This window comes from Notothenia rossii (assembly GCF_949606895.1).
Source record: "Notothenia rossii genome assembly, chromosome: 4".
Taxonomy (NCBI): Eukaryota; Metazoa; Chordata; class Actinopteri; order Perciformes; family Nototheniidae; genus Notothenia; species Notothenia rossii.
In genome coordinates this window covers 1491904-1506123 of record NC_136902.1, presented here as the reverse complement: position 1 = coordinate 1506123, position 14220 = coordinate 1491904, and the positions used below count along the sequence as shown (strand labels likewise).

Genomic DNA, 14220 nt, shown 5'->3' with positions numbered 1-14220 from the left:
TGTAGCATATTATTTCGATGAGAGATGAGCAGATCGCCACTGGGCTTTCAACTAAATACACGGCCACGCAAAAACTGCGGCATTTGTACAGCTCCTTATGGGTACTGCAATTAGTGAAGTGCTTTCCTCCGTGGTGAAACGATCAGCACTGCACCACGGAGGAAAGCGGCAGAATGTCACCTGGAGATAAAGAGAGCGGGGCTGCGTTACGTGCATGGCTTCCTTCTGCCGGTAACGGGGAGACGCGCTCTGGAGGCGGTCTCGTTCACGATCCGAAAATACAATTTAAATATTTTTGAACACTTATTCCACTTATTCCTAGTGTGCCACTGGTTACGGTGCCGCGTGCCAATGCTGACTCAATGGAAAATACTGAAGCCCCAAAATGTGTTTAGGCCATGCCATAGGAGAATATGTCTGGACATGTCCATGACCTTTTCCTACATGTATGGGTATGAGGTGTGCCTTTGGGTTTTTTGTGTGTGTCCCTGTGTGGATCCTAAAAGCACCAGCTGAGAGGGAGAAAGCAAGAGAGCGGGGTTTCTCCCCTGGTAAGCTCTCTCAAATTGATTATTGAATGGTTGGATGAATTGATTTGTTGAATGTTTGAATGTGTTATATCAGCAGCCACCTATGAGGACGTTCCTCTGAATTCATGCTGGAATAGGAGTTGAAAGTGATGTTGATTTGTTGAATGAAAGTTTGAATGTGTTTTTTATCACCGACCATTTTTGAGGAGATTCCTCTAAATTCTGTCGGAAGATTTTAATGTCAACTGAAGTGGGCAGTTGAAGTTACAATTTAATGTGAGAAATGTAAAACTGTTTATTGAGGTTTTATATTAGAACATGACCACAGCATGATATGTTTTGTATGATTGTCACGTTGTAACGAGAGAAGGTAAAAAAAAACCTGTAAAAAAGTGTGGACCATTTTCTTCAAATAAAATCATCCCACCCTTTGGATTGGGACAACTTAAAATAAATTGGCGCTCTCTCTCTTAAAGGTAAGATTGCACCCTTCCACACTCACACTTAGGGAGCCAGGATAGCAAACCCACGTGTTTCTGCTGATGGGAACTTGGGTCCCCCTCGCAGTGCGGGTGCAGCGAGCTGTTTGGCTGATGCAGAGCGGAGTGCACGTGCTGGGGTGTACGGTCTAACCATGTCCTGGATGTAGGAAGGGCCAGATCCATTCACAGCATGGTACGCAAGTACCAGTGTCTTGAAGTGGATTCTAGCAGTTACTGGAAGCCAGTGAAGGGAGCGGAGGAGCGGCGTGGTGTGGGAACATTTAGGAAGGTTGAAGACCAGACGAGCCGCTGCATTCTGGATGAGCTGCAGAGGTCGGATGGCACATGCAGGCAGACCAGCCAGGAGGGAGTTGCAGTAGTCTAGGCGTGAGATGAAGAGAGCCTGGACCAGAACCTGCGTCTCTTTCTGGGTCAGCTGGGGACGTATCCTCCTGATGTTGTAAAGAGTGTATCTGCAGCAGCATTACTGATATCAAAATCCTTCTGGATCGCTTAAACAGATTTAGCGGGTCGTCTGAATTGAAACAGCAGTTAATTGAACCTGGTTCTTCAGGAGTGAATAGAGGTGAGATCTTGCTGACGTTGGTGGATCTGAGCCAAGCAGTAAACTTACTCAATGGCTTCTGTTAGGTCAATTAGTAGGTCTGAGTAATTGCCGAAATAAATTACCAGGCCTCCCGACTCCAACAGAAGGGTCAGATTCAATGTTCCTTATTTGCATTTAGAAACTTAATATTCCCTAAACAACACGATGATGTTTGAATGAACACGGCTGCTTCTGGGGTGAATGTAAACCTCTGATCTGGGTTAGATGGGTTTATTAACCCTTTGGAGTCGACCGTCACGCCGGCGTGATCAGATCACATGACCTGTTCAAGCCGGTGCTGCATAAAAACAACAGTCTGGACAACATTGTGTGTTTCTGTCGAAAGTACTGGCTTGAAACTATATCCCAGTCTTTGTTTCATGCAAAAAGACCCAGTAAACACGGAGATACGATGATATAAAGTTAATACAAATATATTTCAAAAGTATGTATAATGGAAGCACATATTTTAATATCTTAGCCGTATTTTATCATTTTATGAAACGGAAAATACTGGAAACTGTAGATTCTGCTCAACAGGATGTATTTACCAGGGAGGGATTGAGGTAATCAGGTAAACGGAGTGATACGAAGCGATACGAAAAGAGACGAAGAGGGGCGGCGGGAGATGGAGAGAGACGAAGATATACGAAGACAGGCGGCGGGAGACAAAGAGAGACGGCGGGAGACTGCGATTGAAGTAAAGTGACAGACAAACATTGAGAATTTAGATATAGATAGATAGATTTTGAGTTTTGAAGATTCAACTTTGATGAAGAGAACTCTGAACGTGAGTCAAGCTATGAGCTTGTTTTTTGACATGGAGGAGGAGGAGCCTGTGATGTTGCCCTCTGTGTCGTAGTTGACAGAAGCTGCTTTGAAGCGTGGCACAGATAGTGACAGAAGAAACTGATTTTTGTACATAATGTGTATATAGGTTCATGCTACCTCAATCAAACTTTCACATTATCATAGTGACATCCCATGTATCTATTTCCAGCTTTCAAATGGTTTCGTTGTGGATGTTTGTGTTACCTATATGAAAAATAATATCATTTTCAAAATCAGTTTTTATGTTTTTTTGTGATTTTGGGTCCAAAATGTTCATATAGTATCTCAAAATGAAATAAATAACTATCAGGTTATATAGGCAAGGTTTTCCTTAAAAAAAAGATACCAAACATTGACATGCCAAACATTTCTTAATGGTGTTTAGTAAGAAAAATCAAAAGTTTGCAAAAACGGCCAAATTAGCCCAGGACTCCAAAGGGTTAACAGACCAATCACATGATGATTGCCTCATCATCAACACTCATGTGCTTTCAATGTAAGCAGCTGATCTAATCAATAAAGTGTGTGTTTTAAGTCGGACTCGTGTCTTTGTCTCAGTTTGATGACTTCTTCCATTCTTGAGAGGATCAGAAATACATGGATACACAATTTCGAGATTTTGAGAAAAAAGTCAAAATTTGGAGAGAAAAAAATAATTTCGAGATTTTGAGAAAAAAATGTCAGAATTTCGAGATTTCGAGAAAAAACCCATTTGAGAAAAAAAAAACGTCATCATTTTGAGGAAAAAAAATCTGAACTTTGAGAGAAAGTCTTTATTTTGGGTCGGACTCGTGGCCTGTCTTTGTCTCAGTTTGATGGTTTATATTTTTGTTCCATATTGATAATGATCAGAAAGCTTCAGATTTGGTGTAATTCTCTTCCCCCATTAGAGACAGGAGCAGCTCACGTTCCTGGGTCAGTTTAGTGTTGTTTTGCTAGACGACACCTATCAGGAGAAGTTACTCTTTGAAAACAGAGACACCAGCGTCTTTTCTCACCAGCAGTCGCCTCAATATACCATGATGCAATGCAAAGCCCTGGTGCATGATGGGAAGCAGCAGCACTTTGGTTTAAAGAGCCTGTGACACGAGTTTCCCCCATCATCCAAACCCATCAATTTGAGTAAATATTGTCCCCTTGAAAACCGTTACTGAACTGATTTTGGATATTTGTACTTTGATAACCATTAATCTTTCCTTCAATGTTGACCATATTCTGAATCTTCTCGGGGATTCTTCAAGTCCCGCCAAATGATGGGTGACGTCATTGCGGGCACAGCGCTCCAGCTGCACCGTTCAGGATCCCAGCATCTGCATGTAAACTCACGATGGCGCACACAGCAGCAAGCTCAGACAGCGATGACAGTTTAATTTTGAACGTGTCTGAGAGCTCATATGAGGCTGAAGGATCGGTTTATGTTGTATCTGTTAGAAGTTTAGGAATTAGGTGCGTCAATATGGGCGATCATACGGTCATGTAGCCAGTGGTGGACTGGGACTAAAAATCAGCCCGGGACTCTCGACCGGCCCACTTCGGTACCACTAGTAAATTGTCAACGGGGGGAGTGGGGGATGTGCTAGTGACTTATCCGACCGGCCCACTTCGGTACCGGCCCATCGGGATTCGTCATTCGTCATTCACCTAATTCGTCTAACCCGTGACATAATGCTATCAGCTAGCTGCTGCCCTATCTGCTACACAATAGTGCTCATTTGGTCAGCTAGTCCGACATCATCAGAAGGATTGGGGACTGATGCTAAAACACTGTGGTGTAGATAACTCTACTGTATGCTGGATGGAAGGTGTCATCACATCTCCACTTCTGACAGGACTGTGCACTGAATCCCCATCAAAAGTGTTCCTATCCCCCACCTTAAAGTCACCTAGTGGAAATGGAACAGGTGTGCTACATAGCCCTCTACCCCTACCAACATTGAAAGGAGTGATTTCAAAGATCTCAATCTACTGGAACTCATTTTTCATCGATAGTAAACCAAAATAAAATGACAAGTTCAAAAGAATAATGCTTATATCAACAAAATAAACCTGAGAGTCCAACACACTGAAGGAATTGAAGCTCCAAAACGTTGCAGCGGCGAGAAGACATCCACCCTGGTCCGGCGTAGTGAAGAACGGGTCACGGCACCAATGTAACCCCCGGTGTAGTGTCCCCTCGGCAACAGACCACTCAGAGCTGGTGAATACTTTGGTTTATTTCACTGCGTTTGTTTATACCTGCGTTTGAATGGACACATAAAAAGGACACGTTCTGTAGGAGAGATAGCACCACGCTCACGTTAGCTTATTAGCTCAGATTAGCTATTGGTGATCAAATTAATAAATCATATAAAACAAATAGCCAATCACACAAAAAACATGTTGCTGTGAGCATTAAACGACTAACATTAAACAAAACAACACAACAGAACGTTATTGTCCTAATAAAATAATAATATACATTTTGTCCACCGACATAATACAATGCACCTTACTCTCAAAGATCCTCACGCGGTATGAGAATCTCCCACAATCCATTGCGGTAACAAAGCTGCAGTAATGCAGGCACGCATTTGTAACACCAGTTGGCGTGATTCTCCAATTTAACCCGAATTTTAGACCAACCTTTATAACTCTGTTACATATGCAATTGTGCTAAATTCAACACTGGAATCAAGCAAATATTAATATGTTTGCATGACATTAGTTATTTATATTTTGATATCACTTAATTATACGTTTAATACATTTAAGTCAAGCTAAGGTACATGTGATGGTAGCTAGTTAGTGCTCTTACCTGTGAGGCCTCCTCCAAACAGCATAATAACCAGACTATCATTAAAACTAAGTACCAGTTCTAGGTCCTTGACTTTAGACAAACAATTCAAAAGACAACATGTATTTAAAGACCAATCTTTATTTGAATGTGCCTCTTAACCTGATATATTAGTTATATAGTAATAGTATTGACAATCTAAAAAAACTGAGCAACTCAACTTTATGTTTCTTATTGTCTAAGCATTTATTATTTTCATTTCCCCCTCTCATATTCAGTGTGGACGGATTGAGACAGCGTGGTGTCCAGAGAGCTGCAGAGACTTCAGGGAGAAACCTCCGTGTGATGGACGTCCTGTCTGTTGGTTTGGAGAGGACTGAGGGTCTTTCCTCTGTGAGGGGGACCAGGCCTGATGGAGGAGCCCATGCTGGGCAAAGCTGATACCAACTGCACAGGCCTAGTCTGTCACGTTATTTGACTAAATGTGTTTACTTATATAGTTTTACACCTTCTGTCCATATGTGCTTTTTATTTAAAACATTTTTGATTAACTTTTGGTTCACATTTCAATAAATTGTATTTGCACTCCTTTCGTCCATTATTCTTACTGAAGATGTTAGATCACACATTCACATCTGACTGAAGATTGGCCCCATTTATTTGTGACGTTGCAAACTCTGCGGTACAAGGGACACGTGATGTGAACTTATAAAGCGAGGCAAATAGAAATAATCAGCTGATGGAGTGTAGATGTGGAAATAGGTGCATTCCATAAGCTGACTGTGTTTACAATAAAAGTAGTTTCTTAGTGTACTGGTCTTAAAATCTCATAGCATCAGCTTTTATCGAGGGATGCACCGAATATTCGGCCACCAAAAATTATCGGCCGAAAATGGTTAAAAAGGCCCTTTCGGCTTTCGGCGAATGTCAGAGAACAGGGTTACGTTGATCATACTCCGCATATTTGTCCGGGTGTTTTAATTTCAAGTGGTGGAGTAATCCCGAAGTGGTGAAAGTCGTTGCAGTTACACCCCCTCGAGAAATGTCAACTGAACACGTTTTACAAATCGCAATCCGCGCCTCTCTCTCTGATATTTTGAAATATCTCCATGCGGCAGACATGTTGGCTGTGAGCCAGCCGCGAGCATGGTCGCGCGCCGTGCTTGTCGCCGCGTTTTGATTACGTCATCACAACAACACGTTAGCTTACCAAACTGATAGGTGCATTTGTTGTTGTTGAAGGCCTGGCTGTTACAGTCTTTATTTACACTGTTTTGTTGTAGGCCTACTGGCCTCGATGTTTATGCAGTTTTAAAGCACCTTGGCTTTGTTCTGAATGCACTTTGTTCTAGTTATCCTACAGAGGAAAGAAAATGCACTTGACTTGGAATTAATGTACTGTATGCATTCAAAAGTGCTGAATAAATGTTTTATGGACCCATAATAGTGATTATTATTTAAGTTAAGTTTTGCCATAATCATGTATTTTTCCATAATCAGGCAGCTGAACAACATTTGTAAAAAATGTATACATTATATATATATATATATATATATATATATATATATATATATATATATATATATATATATATATATTTCTATATATATAAATATATTTCTATTAATCATTTTTCGGCCTTTCGGCATTCGGTTTTCGGCCAACTGTTTCCTATTTTCGGTATCGGTTTCGGCCAAGAATTTCCCATTCGGTGGACCCCTACTTTTAATGTTCCTCTTGGATGTTCTTCTTGACCCTCAGAGAAGGAGAACATGTCGTGTCTTTCAGGCAGGTCCTTTCCTAACAAAAATGACAGGAAACATAAAACATATTATTGCAGAACAAGTGTGTTATTTATGAAAGCGGTGTGTTTGTGTGTTTAGGGGCTGTTGATATCATTATTTTGTAATTGTTTTTTTTTTATTTCAACAGTGAGCTACAAAGACAATCAGATTATGAATGAACAGTATGAAGTTCATCAACATTGAAATATATGTTATTATCAAAATAATATTGAACTGTTATCAAAACGTAGTGCAACTGTAGAAGCTTGCTCTGTTGTCTCACTGAAAGAATCACTTTTACCACGTTTTTTACAGACAATATTCAGAGATAAATACTAGCAGTTCTCACTATGTGTTAAATATCTTAGCCTTCAATACATTAAATTAGAAAGCTGACAAAATCATATTGCTTGTTAACATCTAAATGTAACTTTTTGCATGGAAAAAAACCTCAACTTCACTGATGTGTAGGTGATCTAGGATTGTTTAATGGAATGTATATCAGTGTATTAAAGTCAATACTTTCTTGATTCTTTGTACAGTATGAAAAAGAGATTCGTTGTACCTGTGCTGAAGTTCACTGCTGTGAGGAGTCCAGTTCTGTCTCTCACTCTCTGGTCCAGCCTGTCTGCATCACCTGGACACCTTAAACAAACAGATATATGTAAAGTACCATGTGTACAAACAATATAACTGATTCTCTTCTGTTGAACATGTTGGATTGTGTATTGTCCGAGTCAGGGTCCTTTTTATTTTACTGTAACTTTGGAAGTTGTGTTACCAATGCTTGCTGTTTATTTGATACCGTAATGCAATTCATAAAAACAACAAGGTTTGGGTTTGTTCTTCAGATGACTGTGATGTTAACGTGTAAGCTCAATAATGAACTCCAGCTCAACCAACCGTGTTGTAATATCTAAGTAATCATCTTGAAATATGACATTAATAATTGTAATATACACACATCTTATTGTGAGGTTGATTTCACATACACTACTTCGACATTAGCTTGTCTACATACTCGAGCATAGCCATTTTAAATTAACCTTAGCGATGCATACAGTTCCTACCTAAATAATAATAATCTCTCTAAGTTACAAGGAAGACCTTATTTGATCAACCTCAAACAGAAGCTGTTTGTTCAACAGTATTATCCCACTTAACACTTAACACTTGCCTATTTAATTTGAACCTTTATAAATATAGTCTATGATTTTAACTTGGAGGCTACTATTAGCATCGTTAGTACCGACGTAGCTACCACTGGCTTACACGCTAACCCAACCCGTAACATTAATTACGTAGCTGATTAAAATCATTAACACATAAATAAAGCACTCGAATTTCACTTACCGCAAAACCGCATTCATGCACCGTCTGTTTCAACCGCAGAGCGAGTCACAGTAGTCCGATATATAAGCATGAAGAACAAACAAACACGGCCGGGGTCAAGTAGTGTTCCCTGGATGAACTGACCAGGCAGAGTCCCTGTAGCTTCACGGAGCAGCTAGCAGAGAGACAAGAAGCTAGCAGCAGCAGTCACTTCACAGAGCCGTCACTCAATGTGACCACGCCCTAATTGATGCAAAGACTTTAAGACCTACTATAAATAAAAGGGTCGTGTTAGAAAACAATTCACTCACAGGTTCATAATCATGAAGGTGGAATCTAACTATATTCATAATAATATTTATTGCATCCATGGGTAGAAACATGTTTTTTTCTGCTGTAAAGTTGGGCATGTTAACATGGGGGTCTATGGAGATTGCTCCTTTCTGCAGTCAGTCCCTATTGGCCAATATATGAACTGCAGGGTGTGCCACTTCCGTATTGGCGTCCCGGCTCTTCCACAGAGTTTGCCGCTTGGGCTATACAACTAGTCGCCAAAGACCCCACCGTCTCAACCACCGGCAGTGACCCAGATGGAGCAACACCATCTAAACAGCCAAAAAACGATCTTTTTAAATCGCACTTTTGTGTTTTAATGTTCCACTACATTTCATAATGATAATTGCTACAATGATGGGGAGTTGTCTTTTCTCTTACTGTGACACAGAACAACACAAAAACTTTTATTTGTATTGTTATTATTTTTAAAGTAAAGTAACTTGTTAATAGTTACTTTTATAATTTAGTAACTAATAACGTAACTAGTTACTTTTGAGAGCAGTAACTATAACTATTACTAGTTACTTTTTTTAAGTAACTTGCCCAACACTGTATATGACATCTCATTAATATGATTTAAAATCTCTTGATGGCTTACTATCTCACTTGAATAGCTAAGTAGAAGTACTCCAGCAGAAGGAATATAAATAAAATGTTCTGTAAGAGCTCTTATTTTGAAGTGCTTCCTGTTTGCTGTTCAGTTAATAATGAATTAAATTCATAAAGGTCCATCTTAACTTCACTTCGTGCTCGTCGGTCGAGTCGCACCTTCTTCTTCTTCTTCTTCTCTCTAAAGGTTTGTAACTTTTTGTGACTTTAGAGCTTTTAGAGACAACTCTGATTATCAATCATTGCTCAGAGAATAAGAACAACTCTTTAGTTTAACTTTCAGAGACTCAGAGACAGACTTTAACTCTCTTCCTGTTTTTACCTGAGATACACCTGTACACAATAACTATTATTATTATTATTATTATTATTATTATTATTATTATTAATATTATTATTATTGTCAATCATTACTCATGGAATAACTCAGAGACCCTCTCTCTCTTTATTTCTTACTACTGTAACTGTGTGTGTGTGTGTGTGTGTGTGTGTGTGTGTGTGTGTGTGTGTGTGTGTGTGTGTGTGTGTGTGTGTGTGTGCGCCTGCGTGTGTGTGGGTGTGGTCAGGGGCGCCACCAGGGATAAATAACTCTACCTGTACAGGCTTGCATATTTCTTGTAGTTCATTACTAACTGCACAGTATTTACTGACACTGAGCGGTGAAAATATAACACTGTGCAGACGTGCAACATTCTGCTGCAGTAGAATTCACTATTTGATATAAGACTAACATTCCTGACAATAGCTCTCAATAGCCATCTTTTATGGTGTACATGCCCTTTTAATAATAACATTTTTGAATGAAACATTCTCAACATGAATTAATAAATCCAAATAAATATAACTCAAAGGTGAGCTATCATGCAAAATGCACTTGTGTACGTCTTTTCTACATGAACATGTGTCCCCGGTGTTCCAGGGAACTCACCAAGTGTCAGAAAACACAACCCTCTCTATTTTCCTCCATACCCAAATCTCTTAAAAAGGGGCTGCAACAGATCTGATACAGACTGATCCAGATTTGAACACTTCTATGACGTCACAGAAGTGGCGCTACGGCTATTGGGCCAACTCCACCAATCAGGAGGAGACAGCCACGGACATTGCCGTTGGAAAGCGCTGGAGACGCTGTAGTACATATACCAGGCCTGTAGATGGTGCTGTTCTCACAGAATCAGCCCATGATGCAAAGACAGTGTTAAATTGAGAGAAATGAGGAATGGCTAAAATGCATGATCTGTTTGGTATTTTGACAAATAAAAAGTATAAATATGCCTCATATAGGTGTGGTCCTACACTATGTTATTCAAATATAGCATGATAGGTCCACTTTAAATATGTGGAAAAATAGTGAGTTTGAAATGTGTAATTGAAATGAGATTTTAGCTTTTTGTTTTGATATATATTGTATTCAAGTCTCCCTTCAGGTATGTTAAGTGGCATTAAGTCATTCACAATGCTGCTCACCTCCTTCAGTTGGGAGAAAAGCTGGTTCAGGTTCAGCCTTATGGGGGGACAGGGCTGCTGAGCCTAGAGATGGATCTGTTGGTCCTGGCACCAGGGGGAGGGACAACTGATTTAGTATGAATAGCTGCTAAAAATCTACCTGCATTTATTACAGTTTTTCTCAATCGCTAAACCCACTATTTAGAATCAAAATTCCTTTCATCAAACCAACAGCACAGCCATCGAAACAGAAAACCATTTCTCTACAACACCATACCATTTATCATTGATATCACACAAAATGCAGATGCTAAGCAGTGTTTTGCAAAACAGATCACACAATTCTCTAACTGAAGTTACAATTCTCTACACAAAGATCAAACATCTTTTGTGTAACTCATGTCTACAGAACAAAATAATCTTCTCACAGTGGATAACACTTCCTCATAAACTTAGACCATAGCTACACTAATTGACACTTGATGTGCAAAATATGAACACTTGTTATCAGTCAATCAGCCCATTGAAAAAGGTAACTCCATGGAATGTACTGTATACCTTACAGTAATGATGTTACATTGAAAACATTTACATGATAGAATTTGCATGACTGTACTTAAAATATTGTTTTAAATGGTGCCGGTAAAGCTATAATAGTGTTGATATGACTTGCATAGCTCTTTGAGATGTTCATATGGGGAGGATTCGCTACAGTTGATAGTAGAGCAATACATTTTTACAGTCAGTAATTGTGGTCTTTTCCTTTTGGTACATTGAGAAATGTTTTTTTTTGTATTGGAGTGAATTGAGTACTTCACTTCCATGTAAATGAATTGCTCACAGCTGACATCAATGACTTTCCCATAGTAATTGTAATTAGTGAGAATCCTATAAAAGACCTCCCTCACTTCAGTAAGATGTTTGTCAAGGGTGGTGTCGACACGCAAGGAGATATTTCCCACGCCGCCTTGCAAGGGAAGACATACGCTGTGACGTAGATGAGGCTATGTGGGCAGACAGACGGCAAAGAGCAGATCAGTAAAGTTATATAGATCTCATTCTCTGCTTTACTGCTGATTTACATCATTTACCCATGTTATGTTTTTTCCAGTGTATTGCTATTCGTCTTTTGTTTCTGTTACGGTGCTCTACTGAAAATGAGACATAAAAACAATGGCATAGTTACAGTAACACACTGTTTTTCCTATATGTAAGTTTGTTTCTCCCAACTTGTCAGTTTTCCGTTCAGTTTCCAATATCGATAGCTTGAGGTTTGTGTATTGATGATTGTAGTCAGTATTTAGTGTGCCACTTAGTAATGACTGTTCAAATAGTCTTCTCATGAGCTGACAAATGTTTGTTTTTGGAGAAGGTATCTGGTTTTGGAAGGGGTATTTTTAGTTTTGAGTGCCTTAGAGAACTTTGCAAGAAATGTAAATTGTTATGGTAGAATGGGTTATTATGGTGACCGGAGTTTCAGTTATGAAAACACATTTGTCTCATTAGAGGACAATTTGTTCTGTTTCGATCGACTTATTCTTTTTTGTGACCAGTATTTTCAGTTTTGGTCATTTCTGTTTAGATGGCTATGTTCTTGTTTTGAAGAAATGAATTTTGATTCTAAATAGTGGGTTTAGCGATTGAGAAAAACTGTAAATATCAGCTAAAAGAGCAGTGAAATTAAAAACCTCTGAATTTTCTGTGAAGATATTAACAGAACTTAATGTCAGCAAAACATTACAATTATTATTTAAAATGGACTAAGCTTAGCTAACAGACTCATTTCACCACTGATAGACCACACCCACCTTTTCTTTTGAAAAGCTGGGTGACATACTGTCGCCCTTTAGTCCCTCTCTCTTGTCTTTCTCTCCTTTCTTTTCTCTTTAGAAAGCCTGACTTTGTGAGTCGTTGAGACCTGTTACACACGTAAGTAAGAGCATCCCTCCTCACATGCTCTCACTGGGTGTGGTTGTTACCTTTATACAGTCTATTGTTGTTCCTCGTCACATGACCAGCGAAGTATTTGAAGATGAACATTTCAAAAGTGGTAAAGATAAAACATTGGAAATATAAAGAGGAATACATTAATAATAGAAATACTTTTTTAAATACTAAAATAATACATGTGGAAATGTAAACATTAGTATTTAAAGAAAACAACACTAATGTTCCTCCCTCAGCCACCAGAGGGCGACACATCCCACAGCCTCACTCACAGGTGAACTGATTCATAACATAAAGTTAAATACAAAAATAAAACATTACAAACCAGAGTAAACAAAGATAAGAGTTGAAGAGCAGGAAATAAAAAATATATTAATTAAATAAAAACAATTAAAATCCTATATACAAATATATGAAGCGGAATTTGATCAAATAAGAACATTTTAAAATACATGAATGTGTGTGTGTGTGTGTGTGTGTGTGTGTGTGTGTGTGTGTGTGTGTGTGTGTGTGTGTGTGTGTGTGTGTGTGTGTGTGTGTGTGTGTGTGTGTGTGTGTGTGTGTGTGTGTGTGTGTGTGTGTGTGTGTGTGTGTGTGTATAGAGCCGAAGTGCCTCCCTTTTCGTTGGACCTCCATGGGACCTTATTTCGGTCAATGGAGAGAGAAAAATTATCTTTCGCTCCCGTTTGAATAATGCCACAAATTACACATAGATGTTTGTCAATTTAAAAGATAATTTAGCAAGTCAACAAAATACAAATGTGTCGTAAAACTGTGAAGTAACACTTTTTGTGTGAAACCGCTCAATGAACTACATCTCCCGTCACACACCACATACCCAGACGGCCGTCACGTTGGCACATTTCACTTCTTTCTTTCAGAATGAGGCGGAAAGTATTAAAAGAGGTGAAAATCACTCCAAGTCTGGGCATGCTGAGAGCTGTGCATACACACAAGGGGAGTTAGTCGGTTCCATTAGAGCCAGCATGCGGGACTGGGACTCTGGGATTTATAGTTTTTCTAGTTGCGTATTTTTCATAGTCTTATATTTCAACAGTTTTAGGACAAACTGTGACTTTTTTGACATGGAAATGATTTATTAAGATTGACAAACATCATATGTGTAATTCATGATACAATTGAAATAGGATCGAAAGATACGTTTTCTCTCTCCATTGACTTCAATACATGATTTTTCCGAAATAAGGTCCCATGGGTCGGAAGTAGATGGGCGGGACTTCACCTCTCTATTGAGATATCTCCGCTGTGATTGGTTGTCCCTTGTCACATGACCAGCAAAGTATATTTAAAGATAAACATTTCAAAATGTGAAATATAAAAATAACAAATACATAGGAAATATGAAGAGGAATATATTATAATAATAAATACATGTGAGAATTAAGATGCAGCTCGAGTGCGCTAGAGTTTGAAAGTACGCAGCCGAAAAAAATCTGCCCCTTCTTTCAGACTTCCTCACAGAGCCCCTCCTCCAACACACACAAACATGACCAATGAGGGCACGAGATAAGTTTGTGCACA

At 39.1% G+C, this 14220-nt stretch overlaps 1 protein-coding gene and 1 long non-coding RNA gene across 2 annotated transcripts in view; one reads left to right on the top strand and one right to left on the bottom strand.

The window, feature by feature from the left end:
• The window catches only part of LOC307035610 (NLR family CARD domain-containing protein 3-like), a 97748-nt gene that overhangs the window by 31595 nt on the left and 51933 nt on the right, over window positions 1-14220 (top strand). The gene's annotated exons all lie outside the window — the stretch shown is intronic.
• On the bottom strand, window positions 6839-8497 carry LOC307035693. The gene is made up of 3 exons (XR_013807159.1): window positions 8362-8497; window positions 7574-7653; window positions 6839-7024 (listed from the first exon to the last, which is right to left on the bottom strand). It is a non-coding gene; the product is annotated as an uncharacterized lncRNA (long non-coding RNA).